Raw genomic sequence first — 12,500 nt, 5'->3', positions numbered from 1 at the left:
TGCTGGATAAACTGGCGACTCATTCTGTGATATTTTGATTCAATATATAAGCAAACTTTTAAAATATCAATAAAAATACATTTTACAACACACAATTTCAGCACCAGTATTTGCCAGAGCAGAGATCAAGACCCCATAATGCAATTTAAAAGAGTAAATAAACACAAAGTACATGCATGCAACTGTTCATTGAGATGTTTGGAACCACCAGGGCTCTTTCTAGAGCTGGCCGGCCATCTAAGCTGAGTGATCGGGGGTGAAGGGCCTTAGTCAGGGAGGTGATCAATAACCCGATGGTCACTCTGTCTGAGCTCCAGCGTTCTTCTGTGTAGAGAGGAGAACCTTACAGAAGGACAACCATCTGTGCAGCAATCCACCAATCAGGCATCTGTATGGTAGAGTGGCCAGACGGAAGACTCTCCCCGCCTGGAATTTGCCAAAAGGCATCTGAAGAACTCTCAGACCATCAGAAACTAAACTCTCTGCTCTGATGAGACTCAAACTGAACTCTTTGGAGTGAACGCCAGGCGTTACCTTTGGAGAAAAGCAGACAGCGCTCATCACCAGGCTAACAGTGAAGCATGGTGGTGTTGGCATCATGCTGTGGGGATGTGTTTCATCGGCAGGAACTGGAAGACTAGTCAGGATAGAGGGAAAGATGAATGCAGCGATGTACAGAGACATCTTGAATGAAGACCTGCACAAGAGTGCTCTTGACTGTGGCGTTGGTTCATCTTCAAGCAGGACAATGACCCAAAGCACACCGTGAAAATTTCAATGGAGTGGCTTCACGACAACTCGGTGAATGTCCTTGAGTGGCCCAGCCAGAGCCCAGACCTAAATCTTATTGAACATCTCTGGAGAGATCTGAAAATGGCTGTACACTGTCACTTCCCATCCAACCTGATAGAGCTTGAGAGGTGCTGCAAAGAGGAATGGGCAAAAATTCCCAAAGACAGATGTGCAGAGCTTGTGGCATCATATTCAGAAAGACTTGAAGCTGTAATCACTGCCAAAGGGGCATCAACAAAGTATTTAGCAAAGCCTGTGAATACTGATGTACATGTGATTTTACAGCTTTTTAAATTATAATAATTTTACAACAATTTCAAGAACTCTTTCTTCACATTGTCATCATGGGGGATTGTGTGTAGAATGGTGATGAAATAAATAAATTTGATCAATTTTGGAAAAAGGCTTTAAACATAAACAAATGTGGAATAAGTAAAGCGCTATCAATACTTTCAGGATGCACTGTACAACACCAACCCAGACAATAAAGCACTGCAAACTATTACACATGCTCAGAAAAGTAACCTTTTCAAGGTTAAAAGTTGTTGGAAGAAAGATCAAGCTCCTAAAATGCAACTCAAACGCATAAACAAACGAGGAAAAATAAAAACATGAATCACAAAACACTGAACACTGCTAATTTACGGATTTTTAAAAGTGTTTGTGAACTGTGTTTTGGTAAAAAAGCATATCTAATGAAACACACTTGTCTGTAAGATACTCCACATGACAGAAGCGTTAGCTCTTTTCATCACTCCACCGCAGACTGTCTTGATAGTGAAATGCTTTCTATTAAAAGTTGTTTTAAATTCCATTTAGCCGATCAATCTCGCCACTTATGTTGGGTTTTCTCCCCAAGGCTGATTGATTCAGCTGGTTTTATATGACTTATTCAATGTTTGATTGGGAAGTTTGATCAGGAAGGGCCTGTGGCAAGGAAATCTGCTAATCTGCAATGTAACACTTGGTAATTGCCTCAAGAGGGCTGGTGGTTTTGATATCTCAGTGTGATTAAACACCGGGAAACCGCAGCACCGCACGACTCGCTCGGAGCAAACATTAACACACACTGAAAGAGAATGATTCATTGGGTTTACTACATTTCGTTAAGGTGAGTGGCTGCAAATAATTTATATAAGGACTGAATTTAAACAAACAAATTAAGCTTTGGATCTTTTAAGATCTCGGATACAAGTGGCCGAAATGAGTTTTCTTCGAAGGGTGGCAGGGCGCACTCTTATGAATAGGGTGAGGAGCTCTGACACCCGAGTGGAGCTCGGAGTAGAGCCATTGCTCCTCCACATCCAGAGAAGTCAGCTGAGGTGGCTCGGGCATCTGTTTCGGATGCCTCCTGGACGCCTACCTAGGAAGGTGTTCCAGGCATGTCCCAACGGAAGGCAGCCTCGGGGAAGACCCAGGACACACTTGAGAGACTATGGGCCCTATTATACACCTGGCGCAATGTGGCCCAAGGTGTGGCGCAATAGTCTTTTGGTAGTTTAAGCTTGGCGCAAGAGTGGTTTTGAGGTGTTGTGCTACGCTGTTTAAATAGCAAATGCATTAGCGCTCATTTGTGCGCCCATAGGCGTTCTGATCTAAAAAGGGAGGCATTCTAAGGCGCACTGCTGCGCGTTGCTATTTTGAGAAACTATAATAGATTTTTCATTAGACCAAAACAAACCCGGTCTAAACTCCAGCGCAGAGTTGCACCTCACTTACACACTGCTTAATACACACAAGAGAGCAATAGGCAAATATCTTTACATATGAAAAAATTTAAATATTAAGGATATATATAGGATATAATAAGAATAGATATAGGAAATAAATATAAAGGATTAAAATATTACAAAACATATTATTTTCTAGCCTACATAAATATGAAAAATCACTGCTTTTATGCCTTATTCATCTCGGGAGGCTTTTTCAGTTCATTCATAACAATTTGCTTTTGTTTAATGTTATTATTATTAGCAGTATTATTTATTATATCCATATTTATATTTGTTTTATTAAAAACAAGCTTAGATTTGTCCACCTGTCAGGTTTTAGGCCATATGGGGCACAGCATGTGTTTTAGGATATAACTCAGTATTTTGACCACACTTGGTCATTATTGTTCATTTATTCATTTGCTGGAAATTAGAACTGAATTTAGAAATAGTTTTGAAACGAATATTTGCTCTTAACAAATGCAATTAATTATTTATAGACTAATTGATGTCTGTGCTTAAAGGTTTCCCTATCCAAGAGTGAAAGTGAAAGTAGTTCCATTATCTCTCATTCTCTCGCAGTAGATGCTCTGTTTAACAGTTTTCTGTTAAAAAACTGTTATCTGTTTACTGTTTGCTAGTGAAATGCTCAGTTTTTCCACTTAGACTTACTTTACGTCCTGTAAATAGCGAATGTGCTTATGGCGTGACGCAGCTGGGTCTTAAAGGGAATGGGACCCGGAAAAGCGGCAGAAGATGAATGAATGAATCAATTAATAAATGACTGAATGAATGAATGAAATTAAGTTAAAGACTACTACATCTAGTCTGCTTGTTTAAAATCAGCCCGTATAAATTGTTTAGCTTACAAAAATTAGTAAATATAATGAATACATTTTTTGAGTGTACGGTCACCAGTACAAATACTCAAATGACTGTAATTGGGTAGTTGTTCTCAATTGTAATTTACTATGTAGTTTTATAAATTTGTACTTTTACTTTCCCTTGAGTACATGTTTAGTGCTGTATCTGTACTTTTACTCCACTGCTTTCCTTTAACCTGCAGTCGCTACTGTATTTTTTCTTGTCTATGAGGATTAGAATAATCATTTCTGAATACAATACATTTATGATCACTTAGCAGCCCCAGATAGCACAGACAGCTGTCATCTCTCACATTATGCTGTGCGCTTCAGGGCCATTTCTCCTCTGTTTTTGAGGTGATGTGCATAAGTAATCCTTTTATAGACGTTTTTCATGGCTGCTGCATGGAGGGCGCCATAGCGACCAGCGTCTTCCGGTAGAATGCTAAAAACTTCCGTTTACAGCGTGTACAACTGGTAATTTGTGCTCCGAAAATGGGTTTCAATAACGTTTTTAATAGATAACAGAGTGTTTTTGTGACACACAACTTAGAAATGTGTCTGTTAAAGCCGTTATAATCTGTCACATGTGGTTCAAGCGCGTCAGAAATACGAGAAAAACGTTCTCCTAGTTCACGTGTTTGCTGTCAGAAATACAGTGTGTGTGTGTGCGTTTCCGGCCTGTCAGCTGTTAGCTCAGCGGATCATTAACACACACACACACACATGCACACACACACACACACACACACACAGAGAGAGAGAGCAAACCAGAGTACTGGCATGAAACTTAACAGGTATGAAAGTCGTGCAATTTACAAAAATGAGCAATAAAAGTCTGTCATTGATCCTCTGCTGCTGATTTGCTGTTCATTCTAATCGCGAGCCGTTTGTGTTTTATTTCGTGTGTTGTTTTCACCACGGTTTGTGTTTTTCTGTCATTTCGAAATGACACTAGCCTACATTTTCACTTTGTCACAGTTATTAAATCAGTGTGTCAGTGTGTGTGTCAAACATTTTGGTATATTACATGTGTTTGGGCTGGTTATATATTTGAAATAAAGAGAAAATGTTGACTTTAGCGATGACGAGGCTTCATTTAAACTGCAGAAGATGCCGTCTGACAACGAGGGGAAAACGCCTCACAGCAGCTGTTTTCCATCCTATTAGATCACATTTCTTTAAATAATCAGTCCAGGAGATGCTGCTGATGGACAACAGTATTAGTTCAAAGAGGATAAAAGCAGGTCAAATAGATTAAAACTATCGTTTCACAGCTGTCCAAATGTGACTGTTTACACGCATCAGCTGCCGACCGGAAGTTCTTCGCATTCTCATTGCGCATACACGCAAAGCATTATGGGTAATTTTGCATTCCAAGAAAAAGGTCTATATGTCTGACATGGTCCAAACACAGTGAATTATGTTTGATCAAACAAAAGAATAGTGAAATATGAAAACAATGATCGCTCTCTGTGGCTTGTACAGCACCTCTCATCAGTTGGAACACAATAACTTTTGCATAGATTATAGTAGAGACATTTTACTGTTTTTCTATGATTACAGACATGTGCAGGAGCCACCAACATTAATTACAGCACGCTAGACCACACACAACCTAAAAGGTACACTTTCAAACTTGAGTTTATACAAAAAAAATACAAAAGAGCCTATTTTATTAGGTGTTTATTATAACACAGACGACATATACAGATATTTTAAACACTTTTAATAGTGTTTTATGAAAATTCAAAAGGCTTTCTTTAAAATGATACCAAATTTTTGCATGTACACCTCTGCATGTGGATTTGGGAAGCTTATAAATTTGGGTAGGCAAAATCCAGTTGGAAATCCCCAAATAGCAGCAGAGTTTAACTGGTTACCCTAATTAATCTACTTAAGCCTTGAAATGTCACTTTAAGCTGAATAGAAGTGTCTTAAAAAATATCTAGGAAAATATCATTTACTGTTGTCATGGCAAAGATAAAATAAATCAGTTATTAGTATTATGATTAGAAATGTGCTGAAAAAAAATCTTCTCTCCGTTAAACAGAAATGTGGAAAAAAAATGAACAGGGTGGCGAATAATTCAGGGGGGCTAATAATTCTGACTTCAACTCTGCATTTATTAAAAGTATTTATTTGTATGCTGGTCTTTTTGTACAGCACTTTGGTCAACATCTGTCTAAATTATCTAAATTATCTAAATTATCTTTATAAATAAAGCAAACAAAACAAAACATACGTGAAGTTTATTCATAAACTAATTTCGAGAGGATCACGTGCTTATGATTTATCACGGCCAGTCTCGCATTTGCTAATCACTAATCTTCCAATCATATGAGCCCTAAGCCACTATAAATAGCCTCAGTTTTCAGTTCACTTTATCTTCGTTTGGAAGAAACCCCCCTCCTCCCCTATTCTCCTCCTTTACCTGTGATTGGGCGGCACGGCGGTCCAGTGGTTAGCACTGCGAGCCACACAGCAAGAATACTGCCGGCCCTAGTTCCATAGGACCGGTGGGTGTTTCTGTGGGCAGTTTGTATGTTCTCCCCGTGTCCGCGTGGGTTTTCCCCGGGTTCTCCGGTTTCCTCCCACCATCCAAAGACATTCAACATACATAACAATCAAGCTTGTCTAATCCCTTGTGTTCCCTTAGCTACAGCAGCAGGGGAATTCTGAGATCCACCGAGCTCGGGCTCCCTTCTTGCTCTGTCAACGGGAGGAAGCCCCGGGCTCGAGGAGCCCTTGAGCTCGGGGCTCTCTCCCGGGACAGCATGCCAAATAAGCTTTGTAAATCATCAGCTAAGTGTGAACTGTTGAAACTATATTGTTTTAAATCACTAAAACCTTTGAATTTTCATCATCAAAAGTCAATAGAGCAGAAATCTACATCCCATAATACAATTTACATATGTAAATGAACATAAAAAATACTTATTTTCAAATAAATGTGAATTAGCATATATGTTTTACAGTGTAGTTTATAATATACAGAATAATATGTGGCATTTTAATGTCTGCTGCATTGTCTTTATGTCAAAGCCTCAGATCTCCTTCATTGTAACTACACTATAGACTGAACTATTCCTTTAACGAAACCACTTGAGTTTTCCTCTCAAAGTCATGCCAATGTCATCTCAGGACTCGATGGCCATCTAATGCTCCGTGCCTCTGCTATTCCCATTAAATCCCATTTAATTAAATTGAATGTCAAAGAGGCCTCTTCACCTCTTAATGTTTGCCAAGGCCTGATTGGTGAAGACAGGCATGACATCTGTTTTGATGGAGCCAAATGACTGGCAGCGTCTCTGTTATTGAGAAAGATTTTATTCACCAGAATCATATACGAAGTAAGGCCTGTCACGATACCTGTTTTTGTTGTAGGATATATTGCATCAAAATGCATTGCATTAAATTATATTATTGTCATTTGAAGCCCATTTTATGCCACTCATTATATAATGCCAGACAATATAATATCATCATAATGCAAGTGCACTCTTCCAAAAAACACAGTATATACTTTTTTATAAAATTACTATTTAATTAAAGTCATTTTAACAATTTATTAGTTGTGGAATCAGAATGAGAAAACACATATCCTAAATAAATAATAATAAATGTTAGCAAAAAAGTACAAGGTGAAGAGTAACAGAGGCTGCGATATCTGCTGCCAGATCTATTTTCAGCTCTCAGACACCCACATGAGAATATACCATAGTCATTTATAGTGAATACTACAGTGTTTTATTAACCATACTGACACTGACACCTCCAGTAGAGATTTTGTGCAATCAGCTAAAATGTTCAAGAATTGCTTATGTATGGGCAATGTACGCTCGCCGGCCACTTTATTAGGTACACCTAACTAGTTTCGGGTTGGACCCCCATTTGCCTTGAGAACTGCCTCAATCCTTCATGGCATAGATTCAACAAGCTACTGGAAATATTTCTCAGAGATTTTGCTCCTTGTTGACATGATAGCATCACGCAGCTGCTACAGATTTGGCGGCTGCAGATCCATGATGAGGATCTCTCGTTCTACCAGAAAGACTTTAGGAGGCAGATAAACATTTGAACATTTATTGTGAATTGTTTGCATGAATGAGAGTTTGTTATGGTCCTTTCATAAAGTTCTTTGGCGTAAGCCCCGTCTATAGTGGCGACCCCTGATGAGCTGGCAGATCCTGCCTGAAGATGAAGGCAGGGCGAAGCCAACCCCCTGAGTGGAGACGAGGCCGACCTGGTGGTGGTGGTGATGTGGAGGATGGAGGGAAACTTACTTTCACAGTTAACATCAGAATCATTATTGACCTCTAATATTGCATGATTTATCTGTCAATTTATGTTTTGATTGCTTTATTTGACCTTGGAAATTACTCTGGAAATATTTGATGTTAGAATTTTAACTCTGCAGCTTAACAAAGTGACTTTTATTGATCTCAGTGGCGCAGTAGGTAGTGCTGTCGCCTCACAGCAAGAAGGTTGCTGGGTCGCTGGTTTGATCCTCGGCTCAGTTGGCGTTTCTGTGTGGAGTTTGCATGTTCTCCCTGCGTTCGCGTGGGTTTCCTCCGGGTGCTCCGGATTCCCCCACAGTCTAAAGACATTGGGTAGGCTAAATTGTCCGTAGTGTATGAGTGTGTGTGAATGTGTGTGTGGATGTTTCCCAGAGATGGGTTGCGGCTGGAAGGGCATCCGCTGCGTTAAAATGTGCTGGATAAGTTGGCGGTTCATTCCGCTGTGGCGACCCTGCATTAATAAAGGGACTAAGCCGACAAGAAAATGAATGAATGAATGAATGAATGAATGTAAGCTTGAAACAATTTTTTAAAAAGTTTTTTTGTTTCCCCAATTTCTGTTTAACGGAGAGAAGATTTTTTTTTTCAACACATTTCTAATCATAATAGTTTTAATAACTAATCTCTAATAACTAATTAGTTTTCTCTTTGCCATGATGACAGCACATAATATTTGACTAGATATTCTTCAAGACACTAGTATTCAGCTTGAAGTGATATTTAAAGGCTTAACTAGGTTACTTAGGGTAAAGTTAGGGTAATAGGGCAAGTCATTGTATAACGGTGGTTTGTTCTAGAGACAATCCAAAACAAATATTGCTTAATGGGGCTAATAATATTGACCTTTAAATGGTATTAACATTTTAAAAAAATGCCTTTATTCCTGCAATATAAAACAAATAAGACTTTCTCCAGTAGAAAAAAATAGGTCCCACTTTATATTGTGGTCTTAACTAATTTGTACTTACACTGTAGTTAATAATAAGTTACATTGTACTTATTGTGCAAATACATGTTTGTGCATTGTACTTATGCTTAATGAAATACTTGCATGTAATTACGTCAGTAATTAGTTTCTGTAATTACATTTATAATTACACTGTTGACCATCCCTCACACCTTAACCCATTCTGAAACCTATCCATACCACCAAACCTGTCTCTAACCGTAATCATATCTCACCTCAAAAGCACCAGAAGTGTTCTCAAATACATTATAAACACAGTAAGTACATTGTATTTATGTTTACATGTAAGTAATAGTAGTTAAGGTCACTTAAAATAAAGTGGGACCAAAAAATATTATAGGAAATACTGTGAAAAATTCCTGAATCTGTTAGACTTCACTTAAGAAAAGAATGCCCTCAACTGAATGCACGTTCATGCAAATGTTGTTTTGAAATGCTGCCATGCCTAGTCAGGAGGCCACGAAAGCCCTCCATCAAGAGTAATGCAATTTTGACGAGCAAATACAATTGGACTTGCATCAACACTTGTCCCGGGGGGGTTTAGGTGGAGTGGGTGGTCGTGTTTTGCTATGGAGGAGAGCAGGAAGATAATGCAATTCCTCTTTTGTTGATGCTTTGCCCAGAGGCTGCAGACAGCCTTTCTCTGAAGCAACCAAGCAGGGTCTAATAAGCACTCGGGTCTGTGATACGGATCCTTCAGAGAGGGAAAACGCCGCTCGAGGCTCCTGTTGAACATACACGGCGCAAGCAAGGCCTGAGTTATATATGGAGCACAAAACACATGGCTAAATATAACATGGATAATGCTGGATTGCAACTTCCTGGTGGCGCATGTTCAAGTTCTGATTAGATTTGTTGGAGACTTTTAGTCAATATCTTGGCGTGGGGGTGAAAGGAATCTAAGGGCCCTATCGTACACCCGACACAAGACATGTTTGGCATGATTTGTTGCTATTTTCACACCAGCACAGCTGTCATTTTCAGGTTTTGCACCACGTTGTTTAAATAGTGATTTCATTTGTCCTGCTTTGTGGTCTGATGGGTGTGCTGGTCTATAAAGGAGGTGTGTTAACGCTCATTGTTGGAGAGGGGTCTGTCTGCAGTGCAATATGAGCTGCATCCAATGCTTTTTAATCCGCTCACCTAACCCCACATCTAACCCTACCCATCACAGTGACGTCACTCACTCCATTGAGTGCATTGTGTCTGACATTGCATCGCTGAGTGATGCAATCTCAGCTTGCATCATAAAGGCTGCATCCAGATACTATTGCATTGTTGACCTGTTGCTAGAAGAACTGAAATAGACCGCACCATTGACCAACTAAAAGCTGCTCTATAGTCCAGCGCATTAGTTATGCACCTATGCAGGTCCAAACACTTACACATTGCTGAATACACAGAGGATGTACAGCAATACACAAATATCTTTACAGATGAACACAATTAAAGGATTTAAATGATCCAGAAATGATTATGATCTACATTAATATAAACACCACTGCCTCCATGCCTTATTCACCTCGGGGGTGTTACAAACCCCTGATGTTAGTCTAGGGTTGTGGGGTTTGACATTTATTTAATTAAATATATATTTATATAAACAGTGAATGAGTGGAAAGACAACTAAAGTAATGCCAAAAAATGTGTGCTTTTATTTACCATCCCAAAGTGAACAACAACAACAACGAATGAATTAAAAATAAAGAAAAAGTAAGTAAGGCAAAGATATACTATTTACAACACTGAGACAAAATAAAGACGGGAAAAAACAAGAGAGCTGGCAGAAGGGACGCGGGCGGCGCTAAAGAAATGAAAAGAACAAAACTCAAACCAAATCTAACTCCCCAGAAGCATCTAGTTAACTAACTATGTGAAAACAGTATAATTAACACACGAAGATCTTCCGAGTCCTGACTATCTACTCTTTCTAGTAGAGGTGTGAACCTATACTGGTCTCACGGTTCGGTTCGGTTACCATTATCATGCCTTCGATTCGGTTCGATTCGATATCTCGGTGCATCACGGTGCATTGACGATGCTTTCCATATATAGTGTTATATTTTGGGGGGAGGCTATAACAAGCTGTCTGTATAAACACACAGACACACAGCAACACACTGTCTCTCATTCAAACACATACACAAACATAGACAGCACCAAAGAAACAAACAAACACACACACACACACACACGCACGCACGCACGCACACACTTAAGCCCTCGCAACAGGGAGAGCTCGCGCTGAGCGGAGCAGAAAAACGAAAAAAAAAACGAAAAATAAAGAAGCACTTTTCCGACGGTCCCTTACTGAGAGCTCCTCTCAGTGCGAGCTCTTCCGGCTAAACAAATATTGCGAGGGCTTAAACGGAGCAGTGGTCGTAATATCGAGCGAAAAAAAAATAAAAAGACAGCTGTGAAACATAGCCAGCTTTGTCTTTTTGTAGGAAACACACTTTAGATCTTTTTAGGGTGAGAGGTTTTTGAGTTATTGCCGTCTATAACTGAATGTGTGTCAGGAATTTTGAAAACAAAACCAACTGAACCGCGTTCCTTTCTGGCGCCCCCCTGGATGTACAGCGCCCTTAGCATTTGCCTATGGTGCCTATGCCACAGGCCGGCCCTGAGTTGGCTGAGTGTTGTAAATACCGGCGCTCACCTCCCTCACGACAGAGCGCATAGAAGATAAATGACGTCAGTACATAATAACCGGTTATGATTATTACTGAACCAATACCGAATTGTCCGCATCTGCATCGCGGTGCCCCGAAGAAACGATTAATTTTGACACCCCTACTATCTAGCTATCCAAAAAGTACAAGGGGTGGCTCTCGCCCCTAACATAATACGCTGTACAGCAGAGTAGTCCTAAGTGTTGCAAAATGTGTCACGTGACCTTCTTACTTGTCCGCTTCGTCCAAGCCTCGTAAACAACGATAAACTAAGAACGATGTACGAATAACGGACGGATAACGTGCACACAGAAACGAGCAACAACAAAACACAGTTAGACAGGGTTATTTCTAAACGCACGCGACAAATGCAAACAAATGACAAAGCAGCAAAAGAGAAAAATGCAAGCAAGGGAAGGCGAGTGGTCTGACACGCGCTTTTATGACGGGTGGTCTTTGCTTATTGGATATGATGTAAGAGTGACGTAACCGGGGAGGATTGACTGACAGCTGAATGGACCAATGAATGGAACCTGAGAATACATGAAAGCAGATATGGGAGAACAGAGCGAGAGAGAGAGAGAGAGAGAGAGAAACACAGAGCAACAGAGCACAAAAAACACAAATACATAACAAGGGGCTTTTTCAGTTTTTTCATGAGCATCTGCTACTGTATAATGTGATTATTATTAGCACTATTGTCTATTAACTGCAGATTTATATTTGTTTCAATAAACGTAGATTATCAAGTGTAGATTTGTCCACCTGTAAGGTTTTGGAGACGTCTGCATCACCTATTGGGCATAAGAACAGGACGTGTGTTTGGATATAAAGGGCCGATCACACAGTGTTAACTTTTTCTACTTCTGCAGCAGGCGGTTGAGGCGCACAGGGTGCATAAGCAGCGCGCAAAACACTTACAGCTGATAGTAAATCATTCAAAAAAGGCGCCTCTCAATTAGGCATGGGATAAGATTCTGACAGTATGATAACCTTGGATAAAAATATCACGGTATTGTGCTTACTCCTCTTAAATATATTCTTTTTAAATGTCTGGGTAAAAAACAAAAACTTATTCCCCCTTGAAAACAGTATATTTTATTTTTGAAAGTTTTATAATATCTTGGAACAGTGAACATGTCAGGCTAAATAATTAAAATGAATCTTTGACTTCTGCTGTTTTTATTAGTTTC

The 12,500-nt window shown here is 39.6% G+C and overlaps 1 protein-coding gene across 7 annotated transcripts in view; it reads left to right on the top strand.

The window, feature by feature from the left end:
* unc5a (unc-5 netrin receptor A) overlaps positions 1–12,500 on the top strand; it is a 716,311-nt gene that overhangs the window by 320,458 nt on the left and 383,353 nt on the right. The window lies entirely within an intron of this gene.

The sequence above is a fragment of the Danio rerio genome, chromosome 14 (genome assembly GCF_052040795.2).
Source record: "Danio rerio strain M-AB ecotype USA chromosome 14, GRCz13ab, whole genome shotgun sequence".
In the NCBI taxonomy this organism is placed as follows: domain Eukaryota; kingdom Metazoa; phylum Chordata; class Actinopteri; order Cypriniformes; family Danionidae; genus Danio; species Danio rerio.
Note: the sequence above shows the minus strand (reverse complement) of the source record. Positions and strands in the feature narration are given on the sequence as shown.